Source organism: Rhea pennata, chromosome 10 (assembly GCF_028389875.1).
Source record: "Rhea pennata isolate bPtePen1 chromosome 10, bPtePen1.pri, whole genome shotgun sequence".
Classification (NCBI taxonomy): domain Eukaryota; kingdom Metazoa; phylum Chordata; class Aves; order Rheiformes; family Rheidae; genus Rhea; species Rhea pennata.
This window is the reverse complement of record NC_084672.1, coordinates 18,323,926-18,347,343: the sequence shown is the minus strand read 5'-3', so window position 1 is coordinate 18,347,343 and position 23,418 is coordinate 18,323,926. Positions and strand designations below refer to the sequence as shown.

The 23,418-nt window shown below is 36.6% G+C and overlaps 1 protein-coding gene across 1 annotated transcript in view; it reads left to right on the top strand.

The window, feature by feature from the left end:
- OTUD7A (OTU deubiquitinase 7A) overlaps positions 1–23,418 on the top strand; it is a 149,883-nt gene that overhangs the window by 30,534 nt on the left and 95,931 nt on the right. The window contains exons 2-3 of the mRNA XM_062583667.1: positions 21,989–22,060; positions 22,637–22,724. The gene's annotated coding sequence lies outside the window, so the exon portion shown is untranslated. The remainder of the gene's footprint in view (positions 1–21,988; positions 22,061–22,636; positions 22,725–23,418) is intronic.

Genomic DNA, 23,418 nt, shown 5'->3' with positions numbered 1-23,418 from the left:
ACTCTCTACTGGGCCTGACAACTATTTCCAAGGTCAAGAGAAACATTACTGAGGTAGATTCCTGGTCTACAAGCTGTTCTACTTGGCTTCAATTGTCTATGCATTTGGAATTGTCCATGGGGGACAAGATTACAATTGGAGTAAAAATTCAGGCCTTTCCTGAGAGTATAAATATTTGTGTTATTAAGTATTTGTTATCTATATTCACTCGGCAGTAAACACCTTGATCCATCTGCCAGACAGTTCTCTATTGTTTCGTATTTGGTAAGCATTTTTAAATATTTGCTTGTTGTGAAAGCAAATTGGGATCCCAAATATACATAAAATGATGAAGTTGTGTGTGCTAGGCTAGATTTTAACAATGTGAGATTTCATTTCTTAGTCAGCTGTTCTAGTGGAAGCCTGTAAGAATTCACACTAGACTTTGAGTATCAATCCTGGCTTTTTAGCTTATTTTTAAAGTGAATAGTAATAGTTAGCTGAACTTATTGTTCAGCTAACTTATCAGGGATAAGTATAGCTTAATAAGCTATACTGATAAGTATAGCTCACCCCCTGCTCAACAGGTTATAACAAGGATGAATTTGACCAATTGTACTTCGATTTCCAGAAAGTAGTCTAACACAGTATATCAACTCAGCAAATTGAATACTATGTTCTGTTCCCAAATACTGGCAGTAAAATTAGTACAGTTTTTACCATTCTTATCATACTTTGCTCAGGCATCTTCTGTAGCTTGATCCTTTTTATTTTATTTTTTTTATTTACTGCTTTCTGCCATGAAAGATCAAAACTATTCAAAGTGCCTTGGAATTCTGTTAGCCATCTTCTGCTATTGGGCTGATGAGCAGTATATTAGTCTACTGTTCCTTGCACCTGTCTGGTTGAACTCTGAACCAGAACTGTATACGAGTCCAGGGTTTTATAAATAACTGCAGCTATGTGACATCAAGAAAACACAATCACGTAAAGGACAGAGATTTTCAGTTCTTTTTGGTTTTGTTTTTATTTTTGTTGTTTTGTTTTGTTTTTTGTAAGCTCATCCTTGTTATGATTTGGATCAGACGGAATTTAAGAACTTTTTTTCAATCCTGGACATTAAAAAGCCATAAAAATGGTTTCCCCCAAAAGAAGAATGCTTAATAATCCTTGCTTTGGGGGTAGCAGCAACAGAAATATTGGGATACTATCTCTGCTCTGTCAGAGCATATATAGCCATGTAACCGATTCAGATCGTATAAACCATCCCATACTTTATGCCTGTTGTTAAAGTGGTGTTTTTAGTGATTAAATACAATGAAAAGCTTCATAACAAAATAAAGAGCACCATTACACATGCGTGCCAATAAAATATATCTGCAATTAAACTGTTTTGAATGTCACATTTCAAGGCACAAGCCCAAAAGGTGATGAGAAGACTCTGGGAGGAGTCAAGCCATGGCACTGAAGGTAAAAGCCTACAACATACTAATGTAGCAGTAGCTCTGCTAAACCTGGTCTTGGCCTTAATAAATTACTTCATAGCAAAAATCTTGTTATCTTGTTCTGATTAGGTTTTTAAAGTTTCTGTCTGGTTGTCTACAAATGTTCCTATATTCTAGAGATGAACTGATTACTGCTTAGTTAAATTTCTCCTGAAGTACTTTGTTAGTGCATCTCTTCAACATTTGTCTGTAAGATAGACCATTATTCTTTTTGGGCTACCACAGTGAGAGTCAATATGTTGCTCTCTTCAGTTTGTCTAATGTGTTGCGTAATATTTTGCCCCATCAACAGTCATAGACTTGGAAATGCTCTTTCTTTTTGATGCCTTAGACACAATTATGGGAACAGTGATTTTTTTATTTTACTGTGACATTTTGTGACATTTATTAAAAGCTTTTGTAAACCCTGTGTTACACAGACATAACAAAATCCGAAAGCTAATCTATTTAAGAAATTCTTCATAAAAGATGATTTAGATCCCCCCACACACACCTTCTGCAAGAAGTGCCTTCAGGTGGTTAGGAAATGTTTTTACAAGGAAAATGGAGATAGATTTGAACATGGAACTTTGGAAATATTGGCTAATACCTGTTTCATCATTAAAAAACTTTTCTGGATTGAGAATTTACAAGGGAAAATACTGATTGCATTGCATCATTTATTTTTGAGAATGAAATCTTGTATGAAAAGCCATTTTATTTTCTATTAATTGGTAAACATGATTGGGCACAAATTCAAAAACAGGAAGAACACTTATCTGAATGTAAGAAAACACGTGTTCACTGTGAGGATGGTCGAATTCTGGAACAGGTTACTCAAAGAGGCTGTGGAGTCTCCATCCTTGGAGATACTCAAAACCTGAGTGGACACAGTCCTGGGCAACCTGCTGTAAGTGACCCTGCTTGAGCAGGGGTGGGTTTGGACCAGATGTTCTCCAGAGGTCCCTTCCAACCTCAATGATTCTGTGAAAAACACCTAGGAATTTAAAGAATTCTGTGGAATTTTAAGTAAATTCAAACCCATTAAAAGCAATATTATAACATATCAAATTTTGTCATCTGTGTTACAAAGATTTTAAAGTCCCTAGAGAAGTATAATCTTCTGTTCTCCACATGTATACAAGTAAGCTTTTTTCACAGCCCTGTGACTGTGAAGTAGAGAACACAAATCTTGTATCCTTGAAGCTAATGTCAGAATGACCAACTCTCACCAAGTTCAAATTTCCACTAAAAGTGCTGTGCTACTGTGGTTTTTATTCATGTTTCAGTGGTGTTTACTCCGTGGTTTTGTGGTGTAGGAGTTCGTTTTATGTTTATTTGTTGTCCAGAAATCCTGTCTGGGTGCTTTGTGAAGCCTTTGGATGGTTGCCTAGGAATTCTTGTAGTAGCTGTAATCAGGCTGTGGGACATTCAGTTGGAGTCACAGTTCCTCTGAAGCTACAGATGCCCAGAAATCCTAGGCATTTTAATGGCATGTGTTCAGATCAGATGCACCATGTATGTGCCACAGCAGTCATTTGCACATGAGTGGTAAATCCATCTTGCACAAGATGGAGAACTTGTCAGATGGTGTCTCATCTGACTTGCATAGTGTATTTTCTTCTGTCAGGAAGAATCCTAAATGGCAGTGTTGGACCCTATTGTAAAAAAAACAAAACAACAAACAAACAAACAGACAAAACCCCTCATATTCAGTTTACATTACAATAAGTACTAGAGAATCTGACTGGAAATATGGGGATTGAGGAAAGGACCATATTGCAGTAGGCAGCATGTGAACCAAGTCAGTCTTCTCTTTGGTAATAGTAGGAATAGGGCAACAAACATTAGGGACATAAGCAGACAGATTTCTGGATGTGCAAGGCAACAGTGAGGCTGGATTCGCTTGCAGAGGCAAAAGATTATTAGGGGCTGTGCACACATTCAGCCTTGGATGAGCGTCTCTTTTCAGAGATGCATTTTCTTTTGTCTGTCAGGTTCTGTTTGTTTTCTGGCTGTTTAAGCTTTAGAATGCTCTGTTGGCTGACATTAAATTTGGCCACCCTAATTCACTGCCTTGAAATTTTATAATGATTCTTGTTCTTTACTAGTTGCTTTGTAAACTTGGAGTATTGCACTTGTACGATGCATCCATTTGGGATTTGTAAGTGTGACAGTATTCTGTAAAAATAATTGTGACTAGGAACTCATTTGATTATGAGACACCCTTCTCCTTGCCCCTCCACCTAAACTTCACCCTGTTATTTGAGTAATTGAATTTTTCCATCTCTGAAATTACACATTAATCTAGAGATCTACTTTCCCTGAAAAACTTGTGCAGATTTTTGAGAAGCATGGCACAAGTTTTCTACACTCTTAGGGATTCCTTCCTCCTCTTATTTTTATTCTAAAATACTTCCTCTGCACTGAGGAGCTCCAGCCATTGGGAGAACCTGGCAATCCTACACAAAGTACGTTTTTTAGTAGCACTTGGCTGAAGCTATTTATGACTTTCTTAAATGCTGTCCTGCTGATCTTCTACAGCAGGTTCTGAAGGCTGCTTGTGAGTTAATTGCTTTATTATTTCATATAGTGTATTAAAAGCTTTTCTGTTCACTTTAAAGCTTTGTGACCCATAACTTGATCCTTAAGATGTCTCTCACATGTAAAGTGGGGTACAAATAGGAGGCTAGTATGTAGTATTCCCTTTCTGCTGTATTATTGTTCTGGGATTCTGTTCATGTTTGACAGCTTTGGTGGAACAAAAATGGATAAAAGACAGTGAAAGAGAAGAAATAGATTCTGTTTCCCTGTCTTCCATATTATAGATCTGATCCTCTTTTTTTGTTTTTTTTTTTTTTTTTTTTGGTTTTACTTTGTGTTTCAGTGGGAATTATTATAATAATCTTGTTTTATGGGTGGACCTTCTTTATTTTGTTGTGTGGTAGATTATTTTAAAACATGATTGCAGGCTCTTTTGTGCTATTTGGCTTTTATGAATTCTGTAATATTTTTAACTCTAATTAAATTCAGTTACACTATTTTGATTGTAACCCACATCTTAATCTTCAGTAACTGGCCCCAAAATGTTTTCTGATTGCTAAAATTTGGTCTGATTCTCACTATGCTGTCTAGTGCTCTTCTACTCAGAAACACAGTTGCTCAGCCAGGGGTTTTAGGCCCATCTGTTTGCAACTAGAACTCCTTTGAATTTCTGAAGGATGGTACTCTCTGTTTTGAATGGTTGGCTATGTGGGCTCTGGAAGAAAGTCTTCTCATTTTATTTGTGTGTAAGGACACTCTGCTGGTGTCGTTGTGGAACTCCTTTGCCTTTTCTGGAAGGATTAGGTATTTGATAGTCAAGCTGTGTATATGTGACTCTTGGTTAATCAAATGGCAGCTCACCAGATTTAATTTTCCCCCAATGAAAAGATAAGGTTAGCGGAATGTTGCTAAGTAAGCTTTGGGAATATTTTATCCTCATGTCACTCATAGCCACAGCAAAGATAACTACATTTTTTGGCTTTAGATTATGAGAGTATTTCTGTTGTGAGCAAACGTTTTATATCACATTTTGTTCTTTCTAAACAGCTCATAACTCATCATTCTCCAACTCTCTTGCTTACACTGTGCGTTTCAGAAGGAAAGGATAAACAAAATGAAATTCTTAGCAAACCAAAGTGCAAAAGGAGCTTATATACCTGTCTTTAATACATACCATCATACTCAACTTAGTTTCTGATAGATTCCTGCTGTTGGCAGAGTTAAGTTGAAAAGTTCAGCTTAATTAAATTACATTGTAATTATATCTTCTCAATGCTTTTGAAACACTTTGGTCTTCTGAAAAGATTTTCTGCAAGTTTTCAGTGGTCTTTTGTTTATTACTGTGACTCTTAAAAAGCAGTTCTTAGTTCGTTACTTTGTCCAGCAATAGAGCGGTTATTGAAACGTTGTACATCGTTATTTGAAAGACTTGAGTGATGCCATCTCAGGTACTGAAAAAGCACTCCTGTAAACAGCCAGTTCACCTGATGGTAATTACATATGTTTTGAGTGCAGCTGGCAATGGAACAACCCTGTTCCGGATCAGATTCAAGATACTGGCAGAGTGTTGCTGTGCTCCCCACTGCCAGCACGACAAGTGGCAGATTGATTTGAACCACCAGAAATAGTTGGCGAAGGTGGAACTTTAAATAAGAACAGTAGAAATTCTTGCCTTGGGCCATCTCCCACTTCTGTCACAGTATGCTTTGTCTTTTTGTCCTTTTTTTTTTTAGAAAAAAGAAAAAAGGAGAGAAAGAAAGAAAAACTTAAGATCTTACTGCTTAAATAAAGGCATGAAAATCCTTTATAGTGCTGAAAGGCTTTTGAAAGGAAATGGAACATAATTACACTACGATATAGTTTATGGATTATTGTAATCTATTCTAGTTGCATTTTTTGTATATTGCTTAATGCTTGTGACACATAATTAGAAAGAAATGCGTATTTTCTATTTTAATTTGGCTTCTTTCTGCCAGAGGGTCTACAGTAAAGGATAGTTGTTACATTTACTTGATGGATAATATGGAATAATGGATAATTACTTGGTGGATAATATGGAATGGGTTTTAGCAAATTTACTCCTTACAGCTTTCTGCAACATATGATACCTTAAAAAAAGTCAGTAAAGCTAATGAACTAATATTGGTTTACTACTTAGGAGAAATTATTGTTGTTTTGTTTGTTTACTTTTAAATTAATGCCTTTTATTTTTCTGGTAGAAATTAATAAGATGATGAGTATTTCTTATATTAGCAAGTATCTTTACACCATATTTTTCACAATATGTGGGCCTTTATAGTATGTACATTGTAATGCCTTCTCTGTAATCCATTTCTAATTCCCACTTGAAACTGGGGATCCTTTTTCTTTTCCTAAAACAGCTTCAGCTGAATGGAATGAACCTATGGATAAGGTAAATTAAATGTTACATTTCTGCATTGTCAGACGTCTGTCTTCTGCTAGTAAAGAAAATATTAAATAAATTCTTTGAGCTCTTCCTGCATAGCTTTCAGTAAGATTAATGGCTGTAACATATTAAGTCCTGTATTTTGAACTGATCACTTATCCTAGACAAAAATATCATAAAGTGAGTATGGTGTTATGTATTGTGTAACACCTTTAAAAAAATAAATATGTACATATATATATTTAAAATATATACAGCTAATTTTAATATGTACAAGGCATTTTTTCTCACTCCATAAAAACACACCTATTTTTGGTGTTTGTCATATCTCTTTTCTAATGCATGTGAGTTATAGTTATTAAAATGTTTGTTTGCTTATTTCATTGCTTGTCACTTTGTAAGCTACTCAAAAATAATAGCAGATGGGGAGACAGAGGAGTTGTTTTTTGCTATTGGGAAGGACAGTTGGCAAATATAAATCAATAGTTTTAGGAATTAAAGTAACAGTTCTGCTATATGGAACCATATTTTTCTTATTTTCTACAGTTTATCAAAAAATTGTGTCCATAGAAAAATATTTATCTGTCTTCAGTTGAAGAACATGAAAGAAATATGCATTAATCTGATGTACAAAAACTTCTGTCATGGCTTTTTTAGGAAGCTGATGAGGTACTTCTATTGTAGATCAGATATTTCATAACGTCTTTATATATTAAACATTGCAAAAAATCAAATTTGCTGAAGGAGATAAAGAATTTTTGGAAATTGCAGAATCCAACTTACTGCTATTTTTCTCTTAAACAATTTCTCCCAATAGTTTAAGCCATGGAGAAAGAAAATAGAAAATGGAGCAGTTTTATTTTCGTTTAGGTGAGTTGTGATACCAATTACTGTATTGGCTATCAAGTACTCTACAGTTGGCTATCAAGTACTCTGTGTTTGTATGTTATACTTGCAGTATATATAAGTAAATATACTTGCAGGGCAGATTCTAAGAGTGATCTAGTAGGAGAACTTACAAAATACATGATTTGTATACTAGCAGGTTGCAATAATGGACTATTGATGTATCTAGCATAAATGTTAGGTCCTCAATGAGAAGATTAAAAACAAAAGATTTCATTAGAGGGGGGATTCCAGAGCTGGATTTTATGAACAAAAAGGGAACAAATTTATCTTTAATAGACATCTAAGTTCTTTATGAAGGTTTGTATTATTATTCTCACTTTTACAGATTGGGAAACTGGTACTGAGAAATGAAGTTATTTGCACAGATTTATATAAGCCTTTTGAAACACAGATATGTCCCCCTACAGACTAGGGGTCTAAGAAGGAGCACCAGTCCAACAGTTCAGCTGGAGCTGGGCCTTGGGACAGGGGCGGTGGCCCTGATCTAGTGCCTCCCCATATGGGCAGGCACACGATGTGGTTGCAGACAGACAGCTTCAGTTGTACTCTCAGGAGAGGTCTGTGTACCCCAAAATATCTATTTCATTTAAAAATACAATTACTTTTTTTTTAGCAGTGTGTGTTCCAATGTTTGGGTGTACTCTGTCAAATTCTTGTGACTCCCTCCTTTCCCTTTGAACTTTCTTAAGTTCAATTTTGACTTTACCTGCAATGTCTGGAAACACTGAGAGAAAGAGGGGGAGTGAGAGAGAGAGAGATTTGAGACAGATTTTGAATGCATGTTGACTCCTAACATGCCAGGGCATGGAAGCAGGAGGAAGAGCATGCAGGAGTATGTGATCAGAGGCTAGCAACTGTCACTGCTCTGCCCTACTAAACAGGCAAAGAAACAGTCTGATGTCACTGTGACCACGGGAAGAAAGAAATGCCTCAGAGATGCTAAGCTCAATTACATGACTTCATAATATGATTGGCTTTGCTCTCCTCTCTGTTCTATCTGTTTTGATCAAAAAGCTGATGTAATGTAGGCTCATTTAGTTGAAGTGCGCAGTTGAAGTCTTACATTTTAATAGCTTCAGAGAGATTTCTTTATTTTTGAGGGCAATGGTGATTTTGCCATTCATCTCGGTAAGTACCTTGAAATAGCAGTTGGGTGTATGGCATTCACCTGGAACAGCAAACAAAATTTCTATCCTTTGATGCTGCTTCTGACAAAGTCTAGTTTAAATTGGAAATTGTACTTCTTCATCCTGTTTTACATGTGCACCAGAACATGCTTAAAGAAGAGTGGAAGTCCCACATTATTTTAATGCGTTCAAATGTGCAGATATACTTCCTTTTTTTGTTGAACTTCCTGCTTTTTCTGCCAGCTTACATGAGAATTTGAATGGGTCCCATTGAATGTGCTTGTTGAAGCAGGATTCTCAGCTTGCTTAAGTGAGGAGTTTGGCTCGTTTAGGGTACATAGACTGGCTAATAGTGAAGCATCTGCTGTTTATCTTTTGCTACTTGTTGACAGAAACATGAGTAAAAGAAAGATACATGCTTACAGAGCTACTGATGACATGAGAGCTTGAACCTGGTTAGTGATACATGAATATATAGTGAAGCTATCATGGGATTTACTAAATATTTATATATGTTGCAATACTTTCAGACTATCTCCATCAAAGGGCAGCTATCAAAGTAAGTTTAATTATCCTATGTATTAAACCTGAATTTCATACCTTATCAGCATGGCTCGGGAAATGTTCAGAATGTGGTTTTGGCAAGCACTTGAGAAGGGACTGCATCGTATTGAGTAATGTTTGTAAGCAAAGTGAACCATGAAGGATATTGTGAAGAAAATATACATCTAGCCCTTGAGAAATTGTGATAACTGTTCTCCGTTATTGTAAACTGTTTAGCATAATGACAAGAGTGGAGGATGACGATCAGTCTTGGACAGGGACCTAGCATTATGAGGGGGTGACAGCAAGATGGGTCATTTTTGCCATCAAAAGGGCACAACCACCTAAGCATGAAACATCAACCTGGGTCACACTTTTATCTGAATTGTTAGGCATTTCTCCTTTGTGTCTGGACAATAGTAAAGTGTTTTAAGATTTTATTTTTTATGATATAAAAATAGGTAAGAACCTTATGTTAACATAGCACTAAAAATTGTCAGACAATTCTGTCGTTTACCATATGAAATAATTTTGTGGTATAGTTTATTCTCAAATAAGAAGAAAAAGGGAGGGGGCTGAACACAGAAGGCATTTGGGAATAGAAATATCTAGTTGTCCAAAGTGTATAGGAAAACTTAAAAAAAGAAAAAAAAAGGGGGGGGGCAAAGAAAGAGGGGAAAAAGGCAGACATTTGAACTTCCGTGGAAGCTCTGTATTTATGTAAAGTACAGCAGCTGCACTGCAAACTTCCCTCTCTGGATGACCTCAGTCCCAAACAAGACAGACTGTTCAGGGTGCAGGTGTGGTTACTGAATTATTTATTCTGTTTTAGTGTCAGTCAGTTACAGTGAGGTATTCTGGGTAAAATTTGTATCCACTGAATCAAGTGAATTGGTATATTTGGTATTCCACAGTTCACTACATGCCTTCCTGTTATTGCAGAAATAGTTTATTTTATTCGGTTGAATTACATTACTTAAATAGGACAGTCGAGAGGAAGTACTCCAGCAACAACCTTTGAATACATCAGGCAGGCAGACAGAAAGTCAGAATCAGACTGAGGATGAAGCAGAACAAAGAAAAAAAAAGGTTTTGACAGCTGATATGTGATCTTTATATCTTTTTGAACTTGTATATACTGATGGAATTGGGAATTTTTAAGTTTCTTCTCCAGTGCTTCATGAAAACTAGAGCAGTGAAAAATACTCTGTTCTAACAGAGATTAATGCATGGCAAATCAGCCTTGCCTTGAGTTTGACTAGTGCTGTGACCCTGGTTAATTGCTTTAGATTGCATCGGTCTTTGTCACCTGTCGATTGTATCTTCTGCGTATCTTATCTCTCCTACTGGTTTTTGAAGTTTTATAGATAGCTATTCTTTCATTTGTATTTTGTGCAGACTGACAAAAAGTAGGACTTGTGTGCTGAAACATGGCTGCTTTTCTCATGCTGGTTTCCAAACAATTTCAGTCAGACTTAACTATGGAGATGCCAGGCATTTTAACACCTCGCCTTTTTCAGAGAGGATAGGATGTACATTCTCTTTACTTTCTTGGAAGAATCCACATAGTTCTAGATTCCAGAAGAGTAGGTCCTCGTAGGGAGATAGGTGTAGTTTTCTCCAAATAATTCTCAAGAAATTGGTTGTCTACTCTGGCAGCGATTATGGAGAGAACTCTATTCACTGTAAGATGTCCAAGTTCAGCAGCGAAGTCCGATTAACACTGTTAGAAGGTTCTCCCTTTATCAGCTAAACTGCAGTAGAGAGAGAGAGCCTTCCAGATGGGTTGTTACCCTACAAGGGTTACAGAGTTTAGTGGCAATAATATTACTTTCGCATTTGAAATCTCAGTCTTTTCTGGATCCTCTATCCTGTTGCTTCTGAGTGAAAATGTGGTAGTGGCATGACTATTGTTTCATATGAAAAAGAGAAGAGCATTAGTACAGAAATGTGTTTGTGAATTTGATGAAACTATTTTTAAATTGAAAAAGGATTAACAGTAAAATATCTATGCAAATAATAATATACTCCCAAACACTTTTTTTGTTTCGCTAAATGGCACACCTTTATACTGTATCCTTTAGATTATCATTAAATATGAAATAGATGAAAAGTGAAGGGCAGTTTGCTTGGACTGACTGATTTTAAGTCCTGAATCTTACTTATGATCCAGTGCAATTTATTTAGGTGATCTGATTCTAGCTGAAGACATCTGTGGAAATATTTCAGGTATCTGAGGATTTAAGAAGGGTTTTATGTGACTCAACAAGGATTTATTCACCACCAACAAGCTAGCTTGACTGGGTGGTATAATTCAAATGAATGTGTGATCCATCGTATTTGCAGTATAGCACAGTTCTCTTGAGCATAAGAATTGTCTGTTAGCTATTTTTCTTTTACATCATTTGAAATGGACAGATCTTCCTAATGAGACTGGCAATGTATGAATTGGTCACTGTATTTTCACGGTAGGATCTGGAAACACATTGTTTTTAATGGCAGAATGTAGTTGAAGAGGGATTTGGCAGGGCCAAGAACAGCTCAACCACCACCCACTATAGTTGGTATTGCGAGCAGTGAGACACTTTGGTAAGCAGCTGGCATTGCTCTGAATCATTTGTTCTGCTGTTCGCCCTCCTCAGCGCTCTGCTGCGGGTGCGTGGATGGCCGGGTACCTCCCTGCGCAGGGCAGTCGTTACCGGTGGTGTAACAAATAGCAGCCAAATTTCAGAGGAGAAGGAACGTGGTCACAGCTGTATCCTACCTCTAAAACCTTCGTCCACTCATCCATGTGATGTAGGTGGCCATCAGAAAATAGGACAGGGAGTAACACAGAGGTGCCTCACAAGGGTACAATAGCTGGTGTCCTTAGTCTCACCTTTCTGTTGGTCTTTCACACATTAGGCTACAGACCCATGTTCGGGTGTCGGAAGGGTCTTTCCAGATAAACAGAACTAAGGAAATCTTGGTCTGTGTTTGTTCATTTTCCAGAGGGTAGATGCAGGTTTTAGGTCAACAGGGGTTGATCTGATGCATTGAGAGCCTTAAGGTGTGAGGCGCTATGGTAGGTAATGTAGTTTGTGCTTCAGTCTCTGTCCTCCTGACTCCTGTTTAGAAAAAGGGAACTGGATGATCTAGCATCTAGACTGTGTCCATTGATGAAGGGGATTATCACAAATTAAGTTAAGAGTTCATGGTGCGCTAGCTATTCTGCACTTACTGCTTGTGTGAAGGTTTTTAGTGCCAGCCTGAAGACATACTGCATCAGAAGAGGCTCTTCCATATAGAAGTTTAGTGCAAAGCTGCTAATTTAGCACAGAGTTACAATAACCTGGAATACTGTTCTGTGTATATGTTCTGTTAGGTTATATAAGGTGGAACAGAGAGCTGTTCTCATTTTAATAGTAACAAATCTGATGCATCTGAGGCTATAGTGGCCTCCTGAAAAAACATACTGAAATACTCCAGTAAGTGAAGTGTGCCATTCAGACAAGTCATATATAGGTTAAATAAAAACAGTCTCTTTATGACCCTGGAACAAATTTGAAAGTTTTTTTTTTTTCTTGATTATATTCATCCAAGTAAGAGGATGAAGTTTCTAACTGCTCAGAGAGAAAAGGGACCTGGAAGGAAAATTAACTCTGGCAAATAAATATCTGATAATAGTGGCAAACAGAGCTTTTTCAGTTTTAAGGTATTTAGCTGAAACAATCTTGATGAACTAAGTTGTACCCGAATCTAGAGTCACAGATTCAGAGGAAGAAAATGCTTTTCATATCTTAACCTCTTACATCTGTTCACTAAAAGCAAATATGGAAAAATGATTAATTTTCATTTTTGCATAAAATGTAGTTGCTTTTGATATGCAAATGTAGCACTGTACTGTATAACCACAGCCTTCTAGGGAGCAAACAAAGGGCAGAGAAAAATGTGTGTGGTGTGAGAATTTCAAACGACATGGAAAGAGGGCTCCTGCTCTCTCTCAATTCAATCCTAAATTTCAATAAAGCAAAAAAAAAAAAAAAATCAGTGGGGACCGTGAGGGCAGGGATTGCCCTACATGATAAGGGACATTTGAGAATGGCTGCGTATAATGCATATGAAAGATAGCTGAGCTGACTGAATGTTAAAGCAGCTGTAGTGAGCAGTAATAGAACTGAGTGGGTTGTAGCTGAGTGACAGCTCATCATATAATCATCCTTTTTTCCACTTAGAGCATCTCGAGGGGGGGGGGGGGGAAAGATGGTTTAATTTTTTTCTTCATCTAGCAAGCAGATTTTGAAAAATTATTTTTTGAAAAACTTTAGGTGACATCTAGGTTATAGATATATTTTTTTGAGTGACAGAAAGGTTATTGTCTATGTTGCAAAATATATCCTGCTCCCCCTGCCTCTTTAAATCACACAGAGAATTTCCCCAGTCATTTTTCCTCTCCTTAATCATCTTTTCTTCTATAGAGGTCAGATTGCTCTGCTGACATTTCACGATGCAGAAAATAATCAGCTAGCAAAGCGCTGGCTTCTGCATGCTTCGGAGTCTTTGACATGCTCCATTCTTTTTCCCACCCACCGCTCACCCTGAGAAGTTGCCGGTAAGAAGTGCAGATGGGTGGCAAACCAAGCGGCTCACTGAATGGAGTCAGCTGAAGTCACCCTGGCTCAGCTGTACAGTGTTGATGAGGCAGGTCATAGACCTCCCTTTTTCTAGCTCTATACTGAGTTCTGAGGAGCTGATTGAGGAGAAATGATGCCTCTGTGGTTCTCTAAAACACCAGCAGGTTCCCAGTTTTTACAGGAAGTTCTCAGAAACTCCCAAGCCTCCCCCGCCTTGTCGGGAGAGTGGCAACTGGAACACTGTTTTATTTAGTGAAGTAGGATTTAAAGAAAAAAGAAAGAAAAATGGGGCTCAAGAGACAAAGCTAAAATTGGAAGACTGTGCTTTATCCTCTGACTCTTTAGTGATCACGACATGCTGTGTGCTGTAGTTGTACATTACATTTTCTCATACAGTAGTTATAACCAGAAAGGTCCTGATCAAGTACATTGTATACTTCTCTTCCTTAGTGGGCTTTGGAAATGTCAGCTGTTGTATCTAGAGGTGTGTTTTATAGTTAGTAGAACGATCCTTTTAAAACTGAAAATGTGTTTATTGTTTGTTAAGATGAAGGTGCCCCAGTGAAGTTGAGAGAATGTTGAAAAGTCTTGAAAGATAAAACTGTAGCTGTAGTCTTTTCCTTTGAATTCAGCAAACTGGGTGGTTGCTGCAGTGTGAAAGGGTAATTTGAATTGTTTGGGTTTTGTATTCTTTTAGAAGAGGGTCAGCTCTGTTTGTAATTAAGATGTATTCCATTTATTTGCTAAAGTTTGTACAAACCTAGCACTAGTTTTTCGTACTGTTGCTCAGCATGAAGTGCATGTATGCTTGTAAATTATTTTGATGTGCTGAGAGCTTTCAGAGAAAGTTCATAACATAGCTTTATGTTTAGCTACTATTGTGATTTTTTTGCATGAGTATAAAATTCAGAAATAGCTTTTTTAAAGAAATTTATTGCAGATGAATTAATTAAAAATCATCAGAAATTTAGATGACTTTTTTTTCAAATAATCATTCCTTTTCTACCACATAGAGCTTAATGAAGGAGATGATTTTAAACTAAACTGGTTAAAGGAATAACTTTGTGTCCAGGTAATGGAATGAGTTAGGAGAGTTGCAATTAGAAACTTTGATTAATCAAAATAACAAGTGATTAGGCACTAGTCCAAGTACCAAAGTCTGAGAGGCTGATGGGAAAAGATAATCAGCAACAGGCAAGGCAGAAAAATATTTATTTGAAAAAAAAAAAAGATTGTACAACTGAAACATTCTATTATGAGTACTGTTTTCAAATAACTCATTTACTCTTAACATTGTTTAAGCAGGAGAAGTAGCTAAGCTGTTACTGCATCTGATCTTCCCCTAAAGTTTTATTTCTATTTGCTTACTAACAGAGGTCACAGTATTTAAAGGATTATTATTGATGAAGTTCATGGAAAACTTTCTCTGACCTCACTTAACTTAGGATTTTTTCTTGTGTGTTCTAAAAGACCTTAAAAACATTATCATGTTGATGATTTTAGTTGTGTAAACAGTATACTCATGTCAGTAAAACCGTTCATGTGAGCAGATATATTTTGGTTTAAGCTCTTCTAAATTCAGCACCTAATAAATGAACCTTTTCTCATTTTATCTCTTAAGCCAAATGATAATTGTTTCAAAACCTGTGTTGATGCATTTACTGTCTTTCTATTATTCACAAAGAAGACTGTACTTCAATGTTTTATGTTTAAAGCAATGGTGATGTGTGGGAGAAAATAACTTGGAATTGGAATGTAATGTTTATGATTTAGGGCACAGTACAATTCTTGATACTTTGTGGGAAAAAATTCACATACTAACAAAAACCCATGAAACATCATACTTGTTCTTAAAATATTCTTGATAAGATTCATATATTAATTTACAAGTAGTCTTTATGTGATCTTGTTAGATAATTTTTATTTCAGGCTTTCAGAGTGTAAGAGGGAGGAAAAGATTGAATGTCCTGTAATTGGCATACAGAGGAGAAAACAGCTAGTATTTGGATTATCTGTCTGGAGGCTTTCTATGTATGAAAGTGTGTCGTCATTTTTATTCTCTGAGACTTACTCTTGTAATGAAAGAAAGGTGCAGTGTGAGCTTTTACTGAGCTAATAGTTGAAAACAGACAAATTAATAAAAAAAAAAAATACACCACCAACAAAAAATTCTTCTTCATGAAGTTAAACAGGAGTGGTATGTGATTATCAGGTTAGGTTCTCTGAAAATACAATAAAAGGCTTTTTCCTAAGATATTTTCATAACATTAGAGGCTCTCTGGTTTCTCTTTTGTAAAATGTTTTAATGCAGGTTGTCATGTAGCAAAGATCTACTTCTGGAGTTCAATTCAAATCCATGCAATTTTCACCTTGAAAAAAAAAAAAAAAAAAAAAACTTAGAGCAGATTTAACTGAGAACTTTGAGCTTTCAGTGGCTGCGGGAAGAAAGGGCTACTTATCTGATACGTATGGTGGTTTTTTGTTTTGTTTTTTAAATAGTATCTTAAATGCAAACATCCAAAGTATTGGGGAGATAAAACCAAGTTTTGTGATTTTGTGTTTCTCAGTCCTTTTTATAGATTTGATGAGAGTATCTGGCTGCATTTTTGACAGATTAATTCATGATACACAGCCAGACAGTCAAATTATTTTACCTGCTTGCTGTCTGAAAAGCGTTCCTCGGCTAGTGAGGAAAATGAAGGTGTTCGAATCCGCTGCTATTGCATCTACTTTCTAGGACAGATAGGGCTGGCACTATTTCTGCAGCATTTGTGAGTTGTCAGATAACTATTTAAGTGGTAATAAATAATTAAAAGTCTATAGTTTTTAAAGGAGTGTTAAACTAAAATGTTTTCTATTTGCTAAAGTTTGTACAAATCTCTAGCAACAGGTTTTCTGAATGTTGCTCAGCACTGAGGTGCACGTGTGCACTTCACACACCCTTCCTGTCACCACAGCTGTCTCTGGCAGCATAATACCTAACCCTGAATTTAGTTGCCAAGTTGTTGATATGGCAATTAGTTAAACAAAAGTAGCTTGCAGGCCCATGTGACATTTCACAAAATAAAATTTGAAAAGCATTTGTAGATGGCTAGCAATAATCACTGTGACCTTGCTATGTGCTTAGAATGGTTAAATGTGAATGAGAGAAATACAGATATAGGATACTAGGATGTGGAGGGGTTTCTTGTTGAACTGTGTGGGAAGTTAAATATTTTTCCTTTTTTTTTTTTTTTTTTTTTTTTTTTTTTTTTTTTTTTTTTTTGCCCTTTCTTTGCAAGTTGAATCCCTTTACTACAGGGGCAAATGAATAAACAGCTGTGTGGAATTTTTCATGTACCAAAGAGGTTTTGAGTACTTATGTTTTTGAACTTTGAAAGACTGTAGAAGAGCAGGAAGATATCATGGAACCAAGATTATAGATCTGTGCCTAGCTGTGTCTCTGCTGGTGTTCACCTTGGGTGTCTCATGCTGGATCAGACTATCTAGTCGTAATGATGAGTTCTTCTGCGGGGAATAGTTCTTCCCTAATGAAGGACTGTGATGACCCTGAGGTCAGTAAATGGCTATTGCATTGACTTTTCTGATATACTTTCTCCAAACTGTTTAGTGATTTAGTATGTTCATTAGGGGTCTGCTTCAGTTTTGTTCCTGCTTGTTCAAACTGCAGTCTCTGAAGTACAGTGAGCAGTTCCATACGTATGTCAGGATAACCTCATGCTGCTCTCTGTGCACAGTCCTCCTATGTTTTGCTTTCCCTTCTTCAGTGAAACTGTGCAAGATGTGTCAGAGGACTGTGGAAAAGAAGGCAAATTATAACAATTTCAGCCATGAAAACCGTTCAGTACAATACTTTTAAAAACTGGTTATGTCAGCAATAAGATATATGCCAACATATAGCACATGCTCTGTAAGCAGGTGTTTTCCATAGTGTGTCCAGGCTGTGAGATAGCATTCACCCCAGATCGAATTGGCTTGGGTTTTGTCTTCTTTCTAGACCAGCTGCAAGACTATTTCTTTACCTGCCTCCCCCTAACTCGCACTTGGCCTCTAAACTGGAACAATGGTATAGGTGCTAATGGCAATAATAATAATAATGCAGTCTCATCTCTAGCTTGATAGGAGCAGTGAGTCTGATAACACTTTTGTTTTTGTAATTTGAAATATTTGGTGGTGAGCTTGGAACTGGTTTGCAAGCAATATGCATGAATTCCATATCGAAAAAGTATATAAGCAAGACAGGAAACTAAATTCCTGAAGCCTTAGTGAATTCCTTTTTGCATGTGTGAACTCTTAACACTTTTTAATGCACTAGAGTTGAGTTATGGGATGATCACCTCTGTGCTCATATTGTCCCTACGTATACCTCTTCTGCTTATCTCCAGAAGTGCAAAGCAGATACGTGCAGACTGGGGATCATACCTATTGTTTGTTCAATTCTGAGAGCTTGTGGTGGGTTTTGGCCATTTTTTTCCAACGACAAATTCAGATGATGGATAAATTTGAGAATTTAATTCTGGTAAATTTCTAACAGGGACTTGGAAAAGTGCTGCTGCTTTACCCGAGAGGGAAGTATGTGTTGCCTTAAGGAGCCTTGAATTAAAAAGGGATTTTCCGTTGTGAAAAGATGTCTTTAGCTTTTGACCGGTCAAACCACCACTGTTTTCTGTGATTTCTTGTGAATGTTTGTGCAGTCGCTGCAGATGTCAAAAGCTAGCAACAGTGAATATAACCGAGAGGTTTATTGTATCTTAAAACAAAGCTTTAGAGAAGATAAACTTGTGCCTCCATGACACACACTCCTAAGAGCTAAAGAAACACACAGCAATCTTTCCAAGACTTTGGTCATGCTGTTTTTGTTAGTGTGCAAATAGAGTAGCTGTTGGAGGGGAAAAAAAAAACAACAAAAACCTCTACTTATTATCTAATCGTAACAAAACTTGAGGTCTACCTCAGTCAAGACAAAACCTTAAACTTAGTTAAGAAGGGTTAATACTTCCTGTATATTTATTGTGTAATCTTTCATGATAGAGCCGATCAGAATACAATTATTTACAGAGGTCCTGGAGATAACTTCTGTTCTCTGTGGTTATTTTTCTGCATAATTATTTTTGGCATGATATCATGCTTTGTAAAGATATCTGATCTTTGCTATTTGCAATATTAGCTTAATGTTTATCATAATGATGTGTTCTGAAATAATTCTTACTGTATTGTGGTCAGAATCCAATATAAAATGTGGATGACCAGCACTGGAAAAATATTTGTGTATAATAATAATAATAAAAAAAATCTACAACAGAGAAGTATTCAGTATGTGTATTTTGGGGGGCTAATTAAAAAAGACATAATTTTATCATATGTGTTTCTGGAAGGGTGAGTGTTTCTGTTTTCAGAGATAGAATATAAATCTGAACTTAAACAGGAAAATCATTACTGAATGTGAGATCAAACCATAACACAGTACTTGCTAGAGTGTGAGCATTTGAAGTTATTACTATATCAAAACCTTCATGAATCATTAGTGAGAGAGTTTCCCATCTTAGTTTTGGTATAAAGAAAGAGAAGATTTAATTTTGAAAGCATTAATTACCTTTATGAGAACTTACTGGAAATGTTTGAGCTGTGCTTTTCATGAAGACCTTCTTGTCCTTGGTTCAGTTTGAACTTAGTAAGTTTATTCTTACATAATGTTTGAAGCTTATATAATGTTTGAAATGTTTGACAGAGCAGTCTAGAACAAAATTTCATTTTTTCTTTTTCTTCAGTTGTTCTAGCAACTCTTTTAACTAATCATCAAATATCTGAATGTGGAATTTAATACTAAGGTCAAACTTATTGCTTGTATTGGCAATTTCAATTTAATTTAATTTAAATCTGTCATTCCCGAACAGTGACATCTATGGCTTTTGCTGTGGCTGCTTTATTGAAGGACAAGTTTTGTGTCTGCTTCTCTGTGACTTATCCTGTTGCATGATTTTCACTCGGTTAACATGAGACTATTTTATTTCCTTTTTCCTTTGGCCTCTCTTATTTTTCAGTGGAGGCATGCAAGTCTCCTGGCATGGTTTTAGAAGGATACAAAATAACCAGGAGAGATTTTTCTCCTCAATCTCTCATTTTTGCTATCCAAAGAACTTTCTCCTGTCTATTTCTGAACCTTTGCAATTAAAACAACTTCTTTTAGTGGTACTCTAGACAAACAAACAGTTGGGCTCTTGAGGCAGTGGTATTCTCTGAGTAGTTCTGCACGTGCTGTTTCTAGAAGTGTTAACTGAGTTTTCTGAGCGTCAAGCAGATCAGCAGGATGTGAGGGCATCTGACTAGTACGATGGACTGGGGCGCTCTCTTTGTCTCCACCAACAACATTACTGATGCACCATTTGTTCTCAATGATTTTTGTGTGTGACTGCAATGTGTGTCTTGAATGAAATGTTGATGGTGGAAAGGAATTGGATGAACTCAAAGATCTTGAGCACTAGTTTTTGGCTACAAGAATTTTAGCAAATCGTATGTATTTGTACAGTCTGCACATAATGATATAAACATTACAGTGAAATTGAAGTGAATTTTGGTAGTTTTATAACCTAGAAGTCTGAAACAAAGACCTTGTCAAGAGTGAAAAAATTATTTGGACAATTTCTGAAAAACCTAGCTTAATTTGGCGTTGTGGATTGTTTCTTACAATGCTGGGAACCAAAGGTGTAATGTCGTCTTATTCAAAATGTAGGTGCGTTTTTGCATATGGATTTCAATAGACATTTGTGAAAATGCATATGTAAGTGCCTGTATACATAGAGTTGGATGTTCATTTTACATAGGTAAATGTGGGTTTGCATGTTATTTTTGTGACCATCAGTACTTCTAAATATTCTATATATCACCATGGAGAATATTTACTATTTTTCTACTCAGTCATGCTTTTTTTCTTTTTTCTCTCTTCCCCTCCCTCCCCAAGTTAAGTGTCAAGTTACCACAGCTGTTTTTCCATTTCAGTGGAATTTGACTGAAACTTGAAGTTGGACAGCCTTGAAGTGGTGATGGCATTGGTGGGGGCACTAGCTAACCAGGTGCAAATATAACTGACTATGAAGAACAGGCAGGGTCTTTTGGCTTTAAAATGACAAGTGAGGGGGAGTGATATTGAAATGAATCTGTGGGGCAGCATGTGCAAGGTAAATATCGGTGAAGGAAGAGAAAAGGAAGAAGAAAAAGATATTAACAAATACATATCTGTGTATGTAAATCTAATATTGGGAAGAAAACATGGAATGTTGTAATGAGAGGAAAGAACAAAAATAAAATGAAAGAACTGGGGGAAAACAAGCATAAGAATGATAACCGTAAAAACATCATAAAAACAGTTAAAGCTGGTGCTACTTAGATTACACAGTAGAGCAGAAGAATCTAGTCAGGGTCAGAAAGAATGATATCTGTGTAGAATATCACTAAAGACGTTTTAAAAGCTGTTTGTATGTGTGCTGGTCATTTTCTCTACTGAACAGGGAAACTGGGCAAAATATTGGATAGAGTGCAGCATGCTCACATATTCAGTCAGATAGCAAAGCCAAGCCGCATAACTCATTGGACTGCTCTGGTCTGTATATCAGAGTTAATTTAATGAATATTGAGGATCTGCAATGCTTATTTTTTTTTTTTAATGTTGTACTATTTGTTAAACAAAATTACTGAAATCCCAATCTGCAGATGAATGTTACATGAGTACAAAGAGACTAAAAGCACTGCATCAGCTGGGATTATTTACTCGGCTCTGTCATTGACATGGAATGTACAATTAAACTTCAGAGTTCATTGAAATTTCATGTCACCTTCCAACCAAAGGAAAACTGGTTATGTCTAACTGAATTTTGAAGTATATAGCTTTTCTTTCTCTGAACCAAGCAGTAAAGAGCATTCCTGAGAAGCTGTTACATGCTGTACACATCACTGCAGTGGTAAAGCAATTTCTGCCTTGCAGCATACCATTGGGTTTATCAAGTTATCTTTTAGAGACCTCATATCTAGGTTAATCTATGCCAGTAGTCAGCCAATGTTTTCCTTCAGAAACTTAACTTTCTGTTTCTCCATTTGCTAATAAATGTTTCTTTTGTTTAATCTGGATGGGATTGGACTCTGGCTGGGGTTCTTGTAGGAAAAACAATTATGACCTCAGTGGTGACACAGTGAAGTGATAATTACAATCTTGAATAGTCAAAGCTGGAAGAAGAAAAAGTTATTTCTCCAAGATAGTGCTACATACAGATCTGTCGGGGTCAGGGTGTGCAATAGGGATGGTAAGTGGGTTCAGGATAGGCTGTTGTATTTACACTACCACTTCTTGATTCAGTGAAATATTTTATGATCTTCTCTACTTTCTTACAGGCCAGTGATACTCCAGAGCTTCAAATCAGAAGTAAAATCAGCTGAGTAGTTGCCTGCTGCTTAAACAAATAGGTAAAAATATTAGAAGCAGGAACAGGGGCCTACCTACCTTATACTTGTGTACAGCTATAGACAACTCCCCCAAAAAATTAGCACCTGTCATTTAGTTGATTTAATGTGCTGAGCGTAAGTGCGTGGCTTACAAAGAAAACAAGAATTAAGTGTATCCAACAAAAGAAACCAACTAAAATTATTAAGAAGCTAACAGTGTGCCCATTGCCTGTGGCAACATAGTGCTGGTGGCTGATGTAGTGTTACTTATTAAATGAATCTTTATTTGTCCTCCTTAAAGTTTGGATGCTAAATAGGTCCCTAAAACCATCCATATCATTGCCATGCTAAACTGCTGCAGTAGTTTATCTGTCCGTGAAGCAGCTCTATTTTGGGCTTAGTTCTTTGCTTTCATGTTTCCCAGCACTTCATTCTATAATAACAAATGGTCTGACACTCTGTGAGAGTATCATGGAAGATCCCCATAGTAGTAACCTTGGTAAGGACAGTGAACTAAACAACGTAAGTGTTATTTAGATGATTTTTTGGCTGCTGTATATTGTCATTTGCCTGCTGAATTCTTTGTACTTTCTTTAGGGAGAAAGCAGCATTATTGGTGTGGATGCCTGCTGTGTTTACTTCACCAGAATGAGATAGGACATGCAGCAAGTAAGAAGGTACCATGGTGAGTTGTATTCTATCCCTGCTTCTGCAGTTTCTCTATGAGAAACTATGTGCTTAAACCCAACTTCATGAAAACATTTCTCCTTCTCCAGAAGTGTTTTATGCAAAGCATTTTCTCGGTAGCAGTGCTGGCTTGAAGTTCTTCCCTACTACTACTTCCTCCCCTGCCTTACTGGGTCAATAGAACTATTTGAGGAGTAACTTGAGGTGATGTTGAAAATTAAGCTTATGTGAACTATCGATGATTCATTTCTGAAGTGCTAAATATCTTAGAAAATGGTAATAATGCCCAGGAACTAGAACTCTGATGTTTTTAAACCTAATCCCTCTCTTTCAGCTCCACCTGTAAAATGTTATAGTAGTTGCATGCATTACAGAAACATTCTCAGCTAAGCTCATAGATATTTTCTGAGGCATGCATATACAGAACTGATGAGCACTGAAGCACATAATAAAGATACTCCCGTCTTCTAGGTGGTTCAAAAGATTACTGTAAGTCAAATTCCTGATGCCACACTCGCATGACCATATTCAAAAGAACCTTTCAATAACTGCTAATTAAGTGAGCCCTCTCCATTCTGTAAAATCTTTAAAAAGTCCCCTGCATTTAAACTTCCATCTTTACTGAGAATACCATGTCGAGAATGTAATTAAAGAATGTGTTGTAATGCATAAACACAAGAGCTTCTAGCTCG